At 40.1% G+C, this 16,925-nt stretch overlaps 1 protein-coding gene and 1 long non-coding RNA gene across 4 annotated transcripts in view; one reads left to right on the forward strand and one right to left on the reverse strand.

The window, feature by feature from the left end:
- TAMM41 (TAM41 mitochondrial translocator assembly and maintenance homolog) overlaps nt 1–16,925 on the reverse strand; it is a 153,399-nt gene that overhangs the window by 44,886 nt on the left and 91,588 nt on the right. For all 3 annotated transcript variants that reach the window (XM_080994229.1, XM_080994230.1, XM_080994231.1), the window contains one exon: nt 16,387–16,584. The gene's annotated coding sequence lies outside the window, so the exon portion shown is untranslated. The remainder of the gene's footprint in view (nt 1–16,386; nt 16,585–16,925) is intronic.
- Nucleotides 1–16,925, forward strand: part of LOC308470794 — a 78,996-nt gene that overhangs the window by 9,401 nt on the left and 52,670 nt on the right. The gene's annotated exons all lie outside the window — the stretch shown is intronic.

Genomic DNA, 16,925 nt, shown 5'->3' on the forward strand with positions numbered 1-16,925 from the left:
ACCTTATTTCAGGACGTTTTCTCAGTTTTTGGGGTTTTGTTGTTGTAAATTAAGCATTGTGCTGCCCCTACAGCCTTTATCTTCCCTTAACTTCTTACTCCCACTGCTTCTTCACAGATTAATTTCCCTTTGTCTCTCTCTCTCTCCAGTGCTTATATTTTTTGTTATTGTTGTTCTCCATGAAAAGCTCCCTATTCTTTGTTAAGCAGCTTATCTACGCCTGCTTCAAATTGATTCTCTCTGCACAAAATGGTAAAATCCTGCCCATTCAATTCTGTCCCATCCCTAAAATTCTAGTTCATGCTCTGCCTTTCTCCCTCCATAACCTCTATAATGTTATCCTCTCTGACCTTGCTTTGCTCAGCCTACTAACCTTTATCCAAAATTCCACTATGAAAATGATTAACCTGTTTCATAATTCAGTTCCCAAAACTGGCTCACCATCTCATTGATGTCCAGCACAAGCTCACTATTCTTATTTTTAAAGCTGCCCACAGCCTTTTCTACCCAGCCTTCTGGTTTCCTGTTAAAGATCCTTATCTGAAATTTTACTGGAATTGTAACTCCCTGAGGGGTAAACTACAGTTCAAGGATGCACCCATGTGATCAAGAGATCTCAAGCATATGGAGATGTCATCTTTTGACCTCATGGATTTAGGATGCTGGTAGTCAGTTGTAGTTTCTGCAATTGCATGCTTTCAATATTTATGTGGCTCACAGGCTTAGGCTGCAATTCTGTACCACGTTTCTTGGGAGTAATGCCACCAAATGCTATGTGATTTACATTTGAGAAGACACATAGAGAGTTGCACAGTTACAGAAAATGATATGTACAATCACTATAACTTTGGCAAGACAAAAATGTATTTAAGTCTTAGTGGGAATTTTGTTTTTTGTGTTTTTTTAAGGAAAGATGATAATTACATTGGCCTAAAGCTCTGAGTATTGTAGGCAATTTGCGTAATTGCACAGGCCTTCCACTCATCACTGTGGTAGGTCTATTCTGGTTGGCAGCATATTTGTTCTTTTAACACAGCATTTAGTAAATCTCTCTTTAAAAAGAAGATACAAACCAAATGATTTCAGCAGCATATCATATAGGTTGTTGTTTTGCTTTTGAGAGCCTTATTATGTAACCATCCAATGAAGACCCTAATAGTCGTTAATGTTAGGAAGCTTCGGTATTGAAGTGCATGATAAATATATCAGCCAACTTGAGCATCTTTCAGGACTGTAATGGATAACTGTCTTTCTAGCATCTAGTTAAGAGTGAAAAACTGCAGCTGAAAACCAGCTAATGAGCTCATTTTGCATTTTTATAGCAAGCCTTCTACTTGATTTGATACTGCACGGTGAACCTAGGTCAGGAGAATAAGAAAATGGAATTGTCTGAGACTTCTGAAGGAACAGCTTGTTGGTGGTCAATTATTAGGACACATGGACTTCAGGCTTCCCATTCTTACTTGTTACTGCTATATATTCAATATATTTGAATTTCTATGGAATACCATTTGTAATGCAATAGAATACAATATGTAAGAAATAAAAGCAGGAATAATAACAATATTTATAAATCACAGAGTATCTAGCACAGCACAATACAATTTCTCCAGCAGGCAGAAAAATGATGGAGTGATTCACCAAGGCCCTTGGCAATTTCTGGGTGGTAGCGGGGGGGTGGGGGGGTGGAGAGGAGGCATTTGGGAATCACTGCCTTAGAATAAATGTGGGCACACAACCCTCCCAACACAATGAGATATGAAAATGTAACCCGAAGTGGACAGCTTGATGGCACTCCCCTGGCCTTCTGAAAGCTGAGTCACTGCTGCTTCCCAGGAAAGAAACTGAGAGGGGCTCCGGATTAGCTTCGCCAGTCTGTTTTCATCACACCAACCTCCCTATTGCCTCCCCCCCTCCTTGCCAGTAAGCATCAGCACCTCTTTATCTCAGGATCATGGGTTTGAGCCCCATGTTGGGCAAAAGATTTTTGCATTGCAGGGGATTTGTCAAGATGGCTCTTGTGGTCCCTTCCAACTCTGCAATTCAACCAAGTGAGCACCTCCCCCATCATGCCATTTGCTTCTGATCTCTATGGCCACAAAAGCTTTATTTGTGCTTTGTTTTGTTTTTCCAGTTAACTATGATTGCCTCCCAAATGAACATGTAGTGATCTGGTAGTGCCATCTGGTGCTGCAGTGATCTTGAAATGAAGTTGTTTTTAGCAGGCATTATTTTATTTGCAATATTGATTATTTGGATTAGAAGCATAATTTTCTAGCCAGTTTGAAACACTCCCCTGCGGCTCTTTATATGTACAACAGCCTCTAAACTCATTTCAAACTTTGATTTGTTTACTATTCACTGGGTTAATTGGCTGCATCTTAGGAACCAAAGGAGGAATTAAAGCTGAATCTCCTTCTATTAGACCCCTATTTTATGGAAAACTCAGATTGGGTTAGTTTCTTCCTGTTACCGCTAGGATCATATTCTGAGCTTCACATAGTTTAGGATTGGGTTACAAATTGTTCAGTAATTTAGGGCTAATTGATTTATAGAAAATGGATGACAATTTTACAGAAAATTTAGACTATTTAAAGGAATAAGATCTAAAGAATGGTGTTAGGCAGTGTCCTGCCAGTGACCAGAGAATGCTCAGTTAATTCTATCTTGGTCTTTGAATAACAGACCCCCATGCTATATTACAAAACTGGTTATGAAACTCCCTCAGTTTCAAAAGAGATCTGTCGTGCTGCTTTAATTTCATACCACTCTTGGGCACAGGGACACACAGTGCTTTGGATCTAGGACAAGGAAAATAAATACGAAGATTGTAAAGCAAATTTTGTAGGAGGGGGGAATGACATCTTAGACTACTAGGGCTGTATCCAGTGAAGTCATTCTGTTTGTGCAATGACTTCTACCTGTGCAATGAGAGTTCTGCTTCTGCACTCCTTTCTCCATGTGCTTCTCTCCCACAATTTGTTCTGGGCATTCTCCAACCCTCCAGGGCACATTGGGGGGGATGCACAGGGCAAGTAGAAGCCCAAGTCCCTATATTTAGAATAGCAATAAACCCACTGGAAAGTTAAGTCTGATTTGCAGCACAAAAGCAGTAATGTAACATCACAAGACAGCATCTTAAAAAGCAGAGACATCGCCTTGCCAACAAAGGTCCGTATAGTTAAAGCTATGGTTTTCCCTATAGTGATGTATGGAAGTGAAAGCTGGACCATAAAGAAGGCTGATCGCCTAATAATTGATGCTTTTGAATTATGGTACTGGATGAGACTCTTGAGAGTCCCATGGACTGCAAGAAGATCAAACGTATCCATTCTTAAGGAAATCAGCCCTGAGTGCTCACTGGAAGGACAGATCGTGAAGCTGAGGCTCCAATACTTTGGCCACCTCATGAGAAGAGAAGACTCCCTGGAAAAGATGGAGGGCACAAGGAGAAGGGGACGACAGAGAACGAGATGGTTGGACAGTGTTCTCGAAGCTACCAGCATGAGTTTGACCAAACTGCGGGAGGCAGTGGAAGACAGGAGTGCCTGGTGTCCTGTGGTCCATGGGGTCACGAAGAGTCGGACACAGCCAAATGACTAAACAACAACAACAACAACGTCACAAGACCATACAGCTTGAGGACTACCTGCCGTAATGTTAACAATATTATTGTCTACCACCATTCCAAAGCTCATGATTCTAACTCATGTCTTTCAGCAACAATAATTACGCTTAAATTGAAAAGGAAGAGGCAGCAGGGCTAGAATTCCACAGAAAAATACCTGAAACATGCAGGTACACATGGGGCAGCTCACTGCCTCAAACCCAAGAGTTCTGATTTAGCTGGCTTACTTATTTGGGCTGATAATGCTCAGCAGTGTTAACAGTGCATCATCTGACTTTCCTGAGATTAAGTTTGGAGTTCTTTCCCAGTTGTCTATTTGAAAAATAAGCATAGGAGTTCTAGCCTTTCAAGACATTTTGTCCATCATTTTAGCGAAACATCCATTAATATAGGGACTCCATTACCAGACATCTGTAGAGTCAAGTCAATGGTAAGAGAGGCTCTTCTGACCTTGCTACAATTATAAACAATTTATGAACTCACTAGAAGTTGGAGAGGCTATGTCAATGAGAGATTTGTGTGAGCAATTACAGTACCTGTGGCATCAGCAAGACTGACTCCTCATTCTGCTTATCTTTTTCACTCTTATTTTCATTATCTTATTTGCTTTGCCCATGATTTAAAACTCCGTTAATTCCAAATGCAGCTCAAGTTACAGGGCCAGTAGTTTCCATCATCTTGTAAAGAATGAGGAAGATAAATCCAGTAAACATGACATCGGAGTACAAATATGATTATATAACCTCAAATTCCCAAATGGCTAAATAATTTCCAGTGCAGTCCTACCAACATTAACTCAGAAATAGGTTCAACGAGTGCCTACATGTATAAAATACTATCCCAGTCTCTGAAGCACTATTGGGCTCATGTCTCACACCCACTAGACCATGGGTAGGCAAACTAATTGCCTTCTAAATCTGGCCGCAGACGGTCCGGGAATCAGCGTGTTTTTACATGAGTAGAATGTGTGCTTTTATTTAAAATGCATCTCTGAGTTATTTGTGGGGCATAGGAATTCGTTCATTCCCCCCCCCCCAAAAAAAATATAGTCCAGCCCCTCACAAGGTCTGAGAGACAGTGGACTGGCCCCCTGCTGAAAAAGTTTGCTCACCCCTGCACTAGACTGTCTAATAATACTACTCTCACCTGAGAGGGGTCCAGTTTTATACCAGAGCAGACTCTCACCGCAAATATAAAACTACTTCCATCCACAATAAGAGTGCTTTGATGAACCGTGAATCTTGATACATTGATCAAACTTATTGTCAGTTCTAGTTCTGAGTCTGAGAGCAAAACTAAACAGTGATGGCAACAGATCCATTTGTTTAAGCATGGAACTCCCAGTCACGTAGAAAACAGTGTGGTGCGGGATGTTTGGCTTGAGAACTTGTAAGAATAATTTCTTTTTCTTTTTCTCTTGAGCAAAGATGACTGAAGAAGTGTTCTTTTTCAAAAGCAAAGAGATTTGTGTAGGTGGCTGTAGAAGCTTTTGTTTTGTCAGTATTTCTTCTTGGAAAAGTTTAACAAGCTTCACAATAAAATTCCATTAGATGGAGCTGAGGTCATGCGGCTGGTTCCCCCCACCCCCACCCCTTTTTGTTGTTCTTATGGGTATCCAAGATCTTTTCTTTCCTGGCAAAACTTATTTTATGCTTTGTGACAGAAAGGAACATAAAATACACTAGCACCGCAGTGACTGGCTTATGCCCTTTGCCAGGGGCTATAAATGGTTTTACTGTCAATTCATTACCACAATTAGTGTGAAAAACAAATTATCTCAAGTTTGTGCTAGTTAGGAGTAATAGGCCACTTGTGAACTCTAGATTACTAGATCTCAGCCAGAGTGGGATTATATCAGCGGCCAATTAATTCTCCTAAGCTTGCTTCAGAAATAATGAGTTCAATCACTGTTTATGAGTTTTCTCAGCAAACATTTAGAAAAAGTTGGTGTGCTTTTTGAAAGTTCTCCCCCAGGTCTTCCATCTGCTAGTAATGATTGGACTGTTGGTGTTCCCCTTGTCCACTGCTATGATGGGGGGGGGGGGGATTAGCCAGGTTTTTTTTTGCCCCAGGTGAAGCCTCCAGAGGGGCGCCATTGAGGCTCCCAGTGTGTGTGTGTGTGTGTGTGTGCGCGCGCACACACGCACGCAAATGTGCATGGGATGTGTGCCAAACTGGGTCTTTGACCTGGGTGAAATAAAGCCTAGTTTCACCCCTGCCTTGAATATTCAATAAGAAAATATAATCATAGACTAAGGTGGTATAGGGAAATGGTTTCTCAGCCCCAGTTCATATAAACAAGAGTTTAGATCTTTGAACTTCATTAATTTCTATACCTAGAATTCCCAGCCAGAGTAACTCAAGAGTTTCATCATGTGGGACTTCTGGGGTGGCGCCATCGGCAATGGCGGACTCCCTCTGAACTGGAGGGACTAGCTCCACGCGAAACGGGTCTTTTCCGCTACGGCAAAGCGGGGACCCTTTTAAAAATCACAGGCAGATGAAGCCTGTGACCATGGGACTCGGCGGGCACCCTTAGCGCCCCCCCCAACCCGCAAAGGAACCCACTAACGGGCTCCGAAGCGAAGAGGGGGAAGTGGCGCGGTGCTGTGAGTCAACTGCTATTTCCGTGGAGCGAAGCCGCATAGCCGTTGCCGGAGAGCACTGCCTTTTTCCTTGGACAATTTGGCTTCTAAAATAAGCACCCATGAGTACTTAAACTTTGAACAATTGGACTTTAAATAAGGACTTGCGAGCAGAAAGGAATTGGACTTAAAAAATTACTTCAATTTGGTACTGAAACGGGAAGGTCTAAACAGGAAGTCAGCCTTCCGTTTCTTTGTAGACAGAATAAAGCAAAGACAACGTAAACTAGAGCTCAGAAAATCACTTCTAAAGGATTGGCTTTCATCATTTAAAATCCTTAAACCCCCCTTCGGCAGCAGGAGAAGAAGGGGGATCTTTTTCGGACTGTTTAAACCTGCAGAAGTGAGTTTAAAGTAAAGTAACTTTCCACCGTCCTGATCCTGGAGCGGGGTGTCAGGACTGACGTTTGAAGCTCATTGACCAGAGACAAACGTTTTTGACAGATAGCTAAAAGAAGAGAAACATAGTGATTCCACTGTTTCCTTTCGCATTTTAAAGGAACAAATATTGACAAAATATCTCAAAAAAGAAACTTTGTTGCAAGAACAATTAGAAGTTTTCCCCCTAGAGGGAGACTGGGAAACTGTAACTAATTCCAGGGAACTTGCAGCTGTCACAGATTACAATCGTGGGAATAGGTTTGTGACCTTGTAGGACAATGTATTCAGAAGCTCTGTTGTGTGCTTTCTGTAAAACAAATGCTCTACTGGAACAGTTAACTGAGAAGACGGATTTGATGACTAATGTGGTCAGAATTTTTGAACAGGCAGTGGGAAACTATATGGAGCCCACCCAGGAATTAAATCAGGAGTGTGCCCTGACAGAACAGATGAGAGAAGAGGATGTTGCGGAATCTTGGGTGCCAGAGATGGAGGGAGCTGCGGCCCAGCAGGAACATGAGCTTTTGGATTTGACTAATGAACTTGGAAAAAGCCAGATTAGGAAAGATAAAGTTTGGACTGGTTTGGAAATGGGGGGCTGGATAGACCCCCCTATGCAGGGATGTTTGGACTTTCCGGGTCTGGCAATGGGCCGTGAGATGTTTGGAGCTGTGGGGGCTCTCAATTTTGGAGGGATTCTGAAATATGTTTTTAAATACCACATGGAGTTTAGTCTGGACTATGGAAAAGGGGCTGATTTGGTGAAAAGGGTCAAAAACATTACCAAGCTGGAGTTCCCACTAGTGAAAGGTGAATATGAAGAAGAGCTGCGGAAGGGACATGGAAGAGACTTAAGGGCCTCGGATATAAGGTTACCAGGTTAATGCTCTAGATCGATGGGATAAAAAGGACTGACAAAACCCGGGACCAGGAGGAAGGGACGCTGGATGAAGATTGGATTGTTTCTATTTCTTTTTTTTATTACTAGGATTGTTTTATAAAATTGATGACTGTTAGAAAAATGTTGGAACGAAATTACTTGGCTCTAGCAAAAATGTTTAAAGAATTAGGCAAGAATATTATGGTTATGAGAAGTGGGTAAAAATAAGATTTAAGTTTTAAGTTTTAAGGTTTTTTATAAGATAAGATGAAAATACATTAAGGTAATGTAATGACAGAATATTATGAAATATGGAAAGGATTTGCTGCGATAATTATTAACTGGGATACAAAAAAAGGGAGGAGGAGGAGGTCAAAGAAAGAAGGTAATGAAAGTTGAAGATTTGAGAATGATGGTTTTATTTTTATCTGTTTGTGGTGTATTTTTGTTTTTTGAATTTGTATTGTTGGATGTGGCTTGTTTTTTTTTTCTTTTTTCTTTTTCTGCTTTGTCTTTTTCTGTAATTTTAAAAAACATTTCAATAAATATCATTTTTTTAAAAAAAGAGTTTCATCATGTGACCCTTTTCCTGCAGCTGCCCGTTTCCTGACAATGTACTAGAAACTTCCTAGTAGCTTGGTATGATAGTTAGGCACTAGATGGGCACTGACAGCAAGCACAATGAACTATGAACTAAGGTTGTTTATTAAAGGAATATTTTATACATTAAGATGGGAATACTGATATTCATATTAAGATTTTAGACATGCTTGATAGCAGTTTCTAAGGTCTTGTCGTCTAAGAGGCTTATACTTCAGGCCAAATTCAATAAACCTCCACTCAAGCCAAATTCCCCCGCAACCCAGTCCAGCTACTAGGTACCACCTTCCTTTGAGACCAAAGTTCCTCCTGTTGTAATTTTGGCTGCTTAGAGAGTATATAGCTGATTTTAACAATCTATTTGTGTAACCTTCCCATGATGCTTTGGGGAAAGCCATTTAAACGCATGGTGTGAATCTGCCCTTAGAGTACAAAGATGCAAATATTTCACAACAAATAGCAAAAATTAAAAGCACCATTATCACCTCATTCACTTTCCAGAGTAAGGAAAGTCCATCAGTTAGTTGCTCTATCAGTGGCAGATGGCTTCACCACTTCTGCTCCCAGATCTGCACTCCTCCCTATTTCTGTTCTACTGCACCTCTGGAATCTCAGTAGAACAAGTGACTGAGGATGAGAACAATCTATTCCTTAATTTCCCTGGAGGAAGTTTCTCCAAGTCACTGTTGCAGCACTTTGGCAGAACAGTGTGAAGAAGCCTGGACTATACTGTGCACATTCGGTTCCTTTTCAGAAGCATCTGTTCTCAGTTGCTTTAAGATGTCACATTAGAATGAAATACAAAAGGTCTTCAGTTTCCTTTTCACTATTTTATAGAATGAATGTGTCACTCGCCATAGAACAAGTTGGAAAAGGATTCAGACCAATTGAATTAGCTCCAGTTCCACCTTACATAGACTCCTTTCCAGGGTCAGTCATCTTTGACGCTGCTCATGGTCTAGGCAAGCTTAACCAATGCTAGGCAGTGTTTCTTTTAAGCAGCTGCTAAGTCCTGTGTTTTTTGCCCTTGACATTGCACATACAGTTGAAAGCTTGGATAGGAATACGTATTCAAGACCCATGTTTATTTTGCATTAACTATTTCTGACAAGCAGGTCATGCAATCGTTATTCTTTCTCTGGCATAACCTGGGTTTTACAAATTCACAGCACAATGTTATTCATGTTTACTCAAACGTAACTCCCATTGATTCAAATAGGACTTATTCCTGTAAATAAACAAAAATAGGTTTGTTTATACCATTACCATCATTATATAATGTCAGTGTCTAGTTTAAAAGCCATGCTTTCCTCTCTGTCTGAAGGCAGTGAGGTCTAGCAATAAAGGGTATTGTAAAAATAAAATGTGATTTACTTAGATCAGATGTTTGTAAGGCAGGTTATAGCTCTGTTTACAACTGAAAGCGATGTGACAAGCCATTGTTGCTCATGGTGCATATATTCATTGATTTATCCCACCATCATTCCTCTGATCAGAGTTCTTAGGATTTCATCATGCTTTAAAAACCCACAAAACCTGTTTGAGCAGAGACAGTGGTGGGGCCAAAAAATTAGAGTGTGTTCCTTCAGCAATGCTGGCTTCTGTTCCTGTGTCACTGCCTTAGGTTCTTAAATTTTACAGTCTAAATGCTTGCTGTATTATGTTCCTGCTTTGTTGAGAGATAAAAAAGCTTCACTTTGATTTGTTCCCTCCTAATTAACTTCCCCCCTGCAACAGTCTAAATTAATAAGATTTGAACATTTAATTTGAGAATACTAAAAAGAAAAGAAAAAAGCTGTCAGCTATTACAAAGAGGACAAATAAATAGGTACATTATGAAAACACACAGTAGAGACTTTTGTCTTGCTCCCAAATGATGCCAATTAAGCTTTTATGGGTGAAGGAGATCATGGTGAACAGCACCAGACCTTATATTGGCTTTTAATATGTGCTCTCTAATTACAATAACAGGCTTGGGTGGTGGTGGTGATGATGGTTATTTGTTTGTTTTGTAATGACCACAACTCTGTCACAGTAGTTTGTGCCCAATATTTTTTTCAACACAAAAGCAACAGAATGATTTATTTCCAGAAATTGCTAAAAAAACAACAACCCGGAACATCCCACAATGCCTGCAGCAATGTTTCTTCATGATTTACTTCTATCATTGTTCTATGACTTTACCTCATCCTTGTAATATTTTGACAGCACAGTCCAAACCTGTTTTAGTCAGAACTTCAGAAGGAAGTCCCAGAATGCACAACAGGACTTGCTCCCATGTAAATGTGTACAGGATTGCACCCAGAATCATATCTAAACCTCCAGTATGTGGATTGTGTTTATAGATTTAGAGGTGGGGGGCTCCTTAATTGTTTACTAGTTTCCTGAAAATAAAGGACTAACAATAGCCCAGTTATTAGAAAGCAAATCCAAACAATAATCTGGGCAATAACAAATGAAAATTTACCACAGCACTCTCTATGTGCTGAAGAACAAAGATCAGTTGTCAGGTAATGTCTAATTTATGTATTTAGGGTGAGTCTTTCATTTAAAAAATAAATCCTCTAGCATAAATGATTTTCTAGCTTTGTAGCATGTAATTATGTTGAGGTTTTTCCTTTGGGCTGGAGGAATAAGAGAAGCTGGAGGAAAGTGAGGCAGTCTGCAATCCAAAATGCTTGTGATAAAACTTGGATGTAGAGCAGAATACAAAACAGGTGTGGCAGCTGAACTGTACTCTCTTGCTTAAATTGATGTTTCTAAAAGGTTCTGCAAATATAAAACTGAACGTCCACCAGCACACCATTTTGGATGCAAAACTGAACCACAAAGCTCACTGTAAACGGAAACATTCAGATTCTTCTTTTGTACGCCAGAAAAAAAAGATGGCTGTTTATATGCAACCCCAATCTTCAAGAGAGCTCCATCCATTTTGAAAATGTCAATACTATATTTCAGAAAGGGCTACTGCTGCCTTAATTTGGATCCCTTAAAAGATTTGCAGCAGTGTGTTTGCAGTTGTGGCTTTATTGATTTCAAAAGGTCCCCTTTCATCCATCTGCACTTCTTTTCCCAACTGAATTTTATATATAGAAGTGCTATTCATATGCTGGTTCTGTTTCCCCTTCCTTCAGGCAGTGGAAAGATGCCTGAGCAGACTTAGCCACAGAGCTGTCAAACGCTATATGGGCCTCTCGGTCTTAAACACACTATCCTCAGAGTGAGCTTGAAGCATAGATATCTGTTCACTAAAGCTATTCTGGTTGTTGTTGTTTTTTTAACAGTTTACTCAACTTGGCTGTTTAAGTGATACTTCTGTTCCTATAGCAACTCTTAAAATATCAGGAAATGTCTACAGTATGTAGATCTAAACTGAAACTATTAATCCAAGGCAATGGGGGTGGGGGGTGGACTTAGCTTTTTTAAAAAAAGAGAAACCTGCAGTACATAAAGAGCAAGTGTAGTAATCTAAGACTTAAGCAGAGAGTTAGTTTAGCTATCACAAAACATCACAGCATTGTCATCTCTAAGGCTTGGAACAAAAGGTCACTGAAGTTCTTCTACATGTTGCGTTATCATGTCCTCTTGGGACAATCCAGAAGCAAAGAGTTGCTCATTTGGGGCCTATTAGGACGGATTCCTGATGGCTCTATGGGGATTATCATGGCTAATGGTTCCGTTGAATTTCTGGCTGACTTCCCTCTGGAATGGGGAAATGGCCCAGGAAGCTGGCACACAATCATTTCTCAGAGCTTTTCAAGAGTCCAATTAACTTCCTGGATTTATGGGGAGATGGGAATGGCTGCAGCAACAGGAGAAGAAAACTTGTGGTTAATCACGCCCCAAGACTTCGCAGATCATCACCTAAATTTGTCCAGTGCTGTATGTATGTGTGAGTTTGCAAATTTGAGTCATGGACTTGAGAATGGATCTTTAAAATATATAACCCTTAGACAATTATTCATTTTTATGGGGCATAGTGCTCAAGCTTATACTGGCAACTCAGCTTGGCTGCCCCATGTGCTTATTTATTTATTTTGGAAAAAAAACCATGGTTCAATTCCAACATCATTTCAACAACTAGAAATGTTCATGTTGTTTCTCTTCTCCATGTTCCATTATTTATGCGGTTTGACAATTAGAATTGCTTCTGACAGAAAAAATCTACCATAAAGACAAAGCATAAAATATTTTTTGCTAATAGTGTTATATCTAATTTTGTATTTAAGGACATACTCAAAATGCTTTTAAAAAAACCCCATCCTACTTCTTCAAAGAAAAAATGTCTCTGAAACAGATAAAGAGCAAAAGGAATTTACCTCTTATAGTGATTGCTCCTGTTTATTCAGTCTTTTGGCCTCCAAAGCAGCTCACAAAAAATAACATACAAAAAATAACATACAGATACAAAATTCAAGTACAAAAAAAAAAAAATCAAGCTCAAAAAAATTCAAGCAAACCAAAGCTTAAGACAGTTTTTTTTAATAAAAAAAATCTTTTTCTAGCCAAATGCAGTAATATTCCTGCCAGAATGGCAAAAGGCAGTTCCCACAAAGATGCCAGCAGGAAAAAGAGAAAATAATTTGGCAGCTCCTCCTGATAAGGATGCCAGGCAGTCGGGTGGGTCAAGGAAGGTGGAAAGGTTTATCCGTTGGTGGTTCCAGCACAGTCTCCTGCAGCAGTCCCACTACCCTAGTCCCCTCCTGCTTGTGATGCATTGCAAAAGTAACTTTTCTATTTTTGTATGGAGCATTTGAGCACTCTTTAATAGCTTGTGTTGCACTGACGTCTGATGCATTTATTTGCTTACTCTTGTTATTTACCTACTTACTGTATTTATATCTTATACTTTTGGTCTGGAAGAACCCCGAAGGCACCTTGCAAGCAAATTAAAAAATACAACAGTAAAACAATATACAATAAAGCAACAAAAAGCAATAAAAATACATAAAAGCAAAGCAAAACAGCAGCATTACAATAAAAACCATATCCAGCAGCCCAAAGCATCAGAAGCTAGAAGCTGTTACAGCACTAAATGGATCATAAAAAGTGTTCTTAAAAAAAAAAAAGAGTTTAAGCAGGTTGTGTAATTGAAGATTTTAATCTCACAAGGATTATATTTATAGAAAAATGGCAATATGCAGTACAATCCTAAATGTATATTTATTACAAGTTCCATTGGATCCAGCACCGCTTACTCCCAAATGAATACACAGGATCACACACTCAAACATGCTGAGAAAAAGATAGGGAAGAGTAGAGGTGTGGGATGTAAGCATTATTTGGTAAATGAGATTTGTTGTTGTTGTTTAGTCGTTTAGTCGTGTCCGACTCTTCGTGACCCCATGGACCAGAGCATGCCAGGCACTCCTGTCTTCCACTGCCTCCCGCAGTTTGGTCAAACTCATGGTGGTAGCTGCGAGAACACTGTCCAACCATCTCGTCCTCTGTCGTCCCCTTCTCCTTGTGCCCTCCATCTTTCCCAACATCAGGGTCTTTTCCAGGGAGTCTTCTCTTCTCATGAGGTGGCCAAAGTATTGGAGCCTCAGCTTCACGATCTTTCCTTCCAGTGAGCACTCAGGGCTAATTTCCTTAAGAATGGATGCGTTTGATCTTCTTGCAGTCCATGGGACTCTCAAGAGTCTCCTCCAGCACCATAATTCAAAAGCATCAATTCTTCGGCAATCAGCTTTCTTTATGGTCCAGCTCTCACTTCCATACATCACTACCGGAAAACCATGGCTTTAACTATACGGACCTTTGTTGGCAAGGTGATGTCTCTGCTTTTTAAGATGCTGTCTAGGTTTGCCATCGCCTTTCTCCCAAGGAGCAGGCGTCTTTTAATTTCGTGGCTGCTGTCACCATCTGCAGTGATCATGGAGCCCAAGAAAGTAAAATCTCTCACTGCCTCCATTTCTTCCCCTTCTATTTGCCAGGAGGTGATGGGACCAGTGGCCGTCATCTTCGTTTTTTTGATGTTGAGCTTCAGACCATATTTTGCGCTCTCCTCTTTCACCCTCAATAAAAGGTTCTTTAATTCCTCCTCACTTTCTGCCATCAAGGTTGTGTCATCTGCATATCTGAGGTTGTTGATATTTCTTCCGGCGATCTTAATTCCGGCTTGGGATTCATCCAGCCCAGCCTTTCGCATGATGAATTCTGCATATAAGTTAAATAAGCAGGGAGACATTATACAGCCTTGCCATACTCCTTTCCCAATTTTGAACCAGTCAGTTGTTCCATATCCAGTTCTAACTGTAGCTTCTTGTCCCACATAGAGATTTCTCAGGAGACAGATGAGGTGATCAGGCACTCCCATTTCTTTAAGAACTTGCCATAGTTTGCTGTGATCGACACAGTCAAAGGCTTTTGCATAGTCAATGAAGCAGAAGTAGATGTCATTCTGGAACTCTCTAGCTTTCTCCATAATCCAGCGCATGTTTGCAATTTGGTCTCTGGTTCCTCTGCCCCTTCGAAATCCAGCTTGCACTTCTGGGAGTTCTCGGTCCACATACTGTTTAAGCCCGCCTTGTAGAATTTTAAGCATAACCTTGCTAGCATGTGAAATGAGTGCAAATGTGCGGTAGTTGGAGCATTCTTTGGCACTGCCCTTCTTTGGGATTGGGATGTAGACTGATCTTCTCCAATCCTCTGGCCACTGCTGAGTTTTCCAAATTTGCTGGCATATTGAGTGTAGCACCTTAGGTAAATGAGATAGGGGTCTTTAATTCAGAACTACAACTGATGTGTTTTGGGGTCCAGTTTTGTAGGGTTGCATTGCCTTGATCCATGCTGAAAGTAAATGTGCTGAGTTAAGCGGGAGCTTCTAAGTGAATAGTGAAGATGGTGAGGGAACAGATCCCTTTGTCCAACTGTGCAAGACTTTGGGATCTTCGGCAGGGACAGATGAAGCAATTTGGTGTGTTTGGGATTTTGACAGGGGGCTATCCTCTGCAGAGCAATTTATTCAATGTCGAAAGTGTTGACTCCACCTTTTAAAGTCTGATTAAGAAAAACAATTGATCATGTATTATGGGATGCAACAATGAAAAGAAGAACTCTCTTCTGCAACCTGATTTACATAGACACTGACAATTTATCTTTGGGAACTCACTTTGGAACAGAAACCTTTGGGGTCTACTGTTGACAATTTTGTGGAAGTTCTTACAAGATATGATTAGTTGTGATTGAAAAGTTGTAGCATTATAGTCAATACGTACATGGTGGTGGTAATAAGGCCTCTCCCCTTGGCCTTGCAGTGACATTAACCCCTGATAAGAAGTTAGGGTAGGGATAGGAAATCTATTGCCCCCGTATGTGCACCGGGGTCAAGAAGCATATACACACACACTTGATCAAAAATGTACTTTTTAGAGACCCAGGGAAGGAGGCTGAAATTTGAAGATATGTGTACAAGCATAATCATCATCATCATCATCATCATCATCATTATTTGTATACCGTTCTATATCTGCAGGTCCCAGGGCAGAATATAAAAGCTCAATATAAAATCACAAAATACATAATAAAAATTAAAACCTCCCAATAACAACCCAATCGTAGGTAAGAAAAACAATAATTCTTATGCTTATAAGAATATCCTTCACAGTTTGCTAAAGAACAAAACACAGAACTGACTTTGATCAGGGATAGATACCAAATAATAGTTGATAAATAGCATCAGTTGGAGTATACAAATTAGTTACACATATTAAAAGGGGAAAGGGGGTGGTGGAGAGAGATGCAGAAGCGAGTACAGTGGTACCTTGGTTTACGAACGTAATCCGTTCCGGAAGTCCGTTCTTAAACCAAAGCATTCTTAAACCAAGGTGTGCTTTCCTATAGCAGCGGGGGACTCAATTTACAAACAGAACACACTCAATAGGAAGTGAAACCTGTTCTGCTTCCAAGGCAAAGTTCAAAAACCAAAACACCTACTTCCGGGTTTGCAGCGTTCTTAATCCAAGTTGTTCATAAACTAAGCTGTTCTTAAACCAAGGTACCAATGTATTGCAAAGAGAAAGAGAGAGGGCACAAAGGAATATGCTGAAAAATTGTACAAAAGCAATCCAAATTTTTCATATTCTTTCAGCTCCTGATTGTAGCATTGTAGCTTAACCAACATGCCTGGGGTTGGTTTGATGTGTTTTGCTTATAATCCAGCATGTATCAGACAGGTGGCAGGGTAAAATATATACTAGGATGTCATAGCCCTGCTTTTGTAGTTCTTGAACATGAATACTCCTACTTACTTCATCAAAGTGATGAAGAGGTTTCCCCTCTTGGTTCTAGCTGCTGGCAGCTCTTCAGAACTTCTTCCCACTGATTAGGTCTTGCACTTGTTCTTCCATGGCCTTAATAGCTCTCTTCAATATTTAAAGCCAGCAAACCTGTGCAGATATCAATATTTCAAAGCAAGGCAGCAGCCGCATTGCCACTAGGCAAGAAGCCTGGAAAAAACAAAACAATTTGATTTCTTTTATACATGCACTGGAAACCTGGGATTTTAATAACATTTCAGAGTTTAGGTGTAATATATAATTATAGATTATATGTCGAATATTGCTTCAATAAAAATTGATTCAAGAAAATAGGAATATTATTATTGCAGCAGGGGGAAAACCTGATTTAATTTGATGTGAATATGCTTATGCCTAGAGGGTGTTTGATGTTTCCTGATCTCCACGGTTCACAATGCTTTTGTGCCCATGTAATGAAAATGTATACTCATAAATCATTTTAGTGTGCCATGTGCACTTTCCTGTTTTGATCTTTATGTGCCTTGTTCGGT

The sequence above is a fragment of the Podarcis pityusensis genome, assembly GCF_964106645.2.
Source record: "Podarcis pityusensis genome assembly, chromosome: 2".
Classification (NCBI taxonomy): domain Eukaryota; kingdom Metazoa; phylum Chordata; class Lepidosauria; order Squamata; family Lacertidae; genus Podarcis; species Podarcis pityusensis.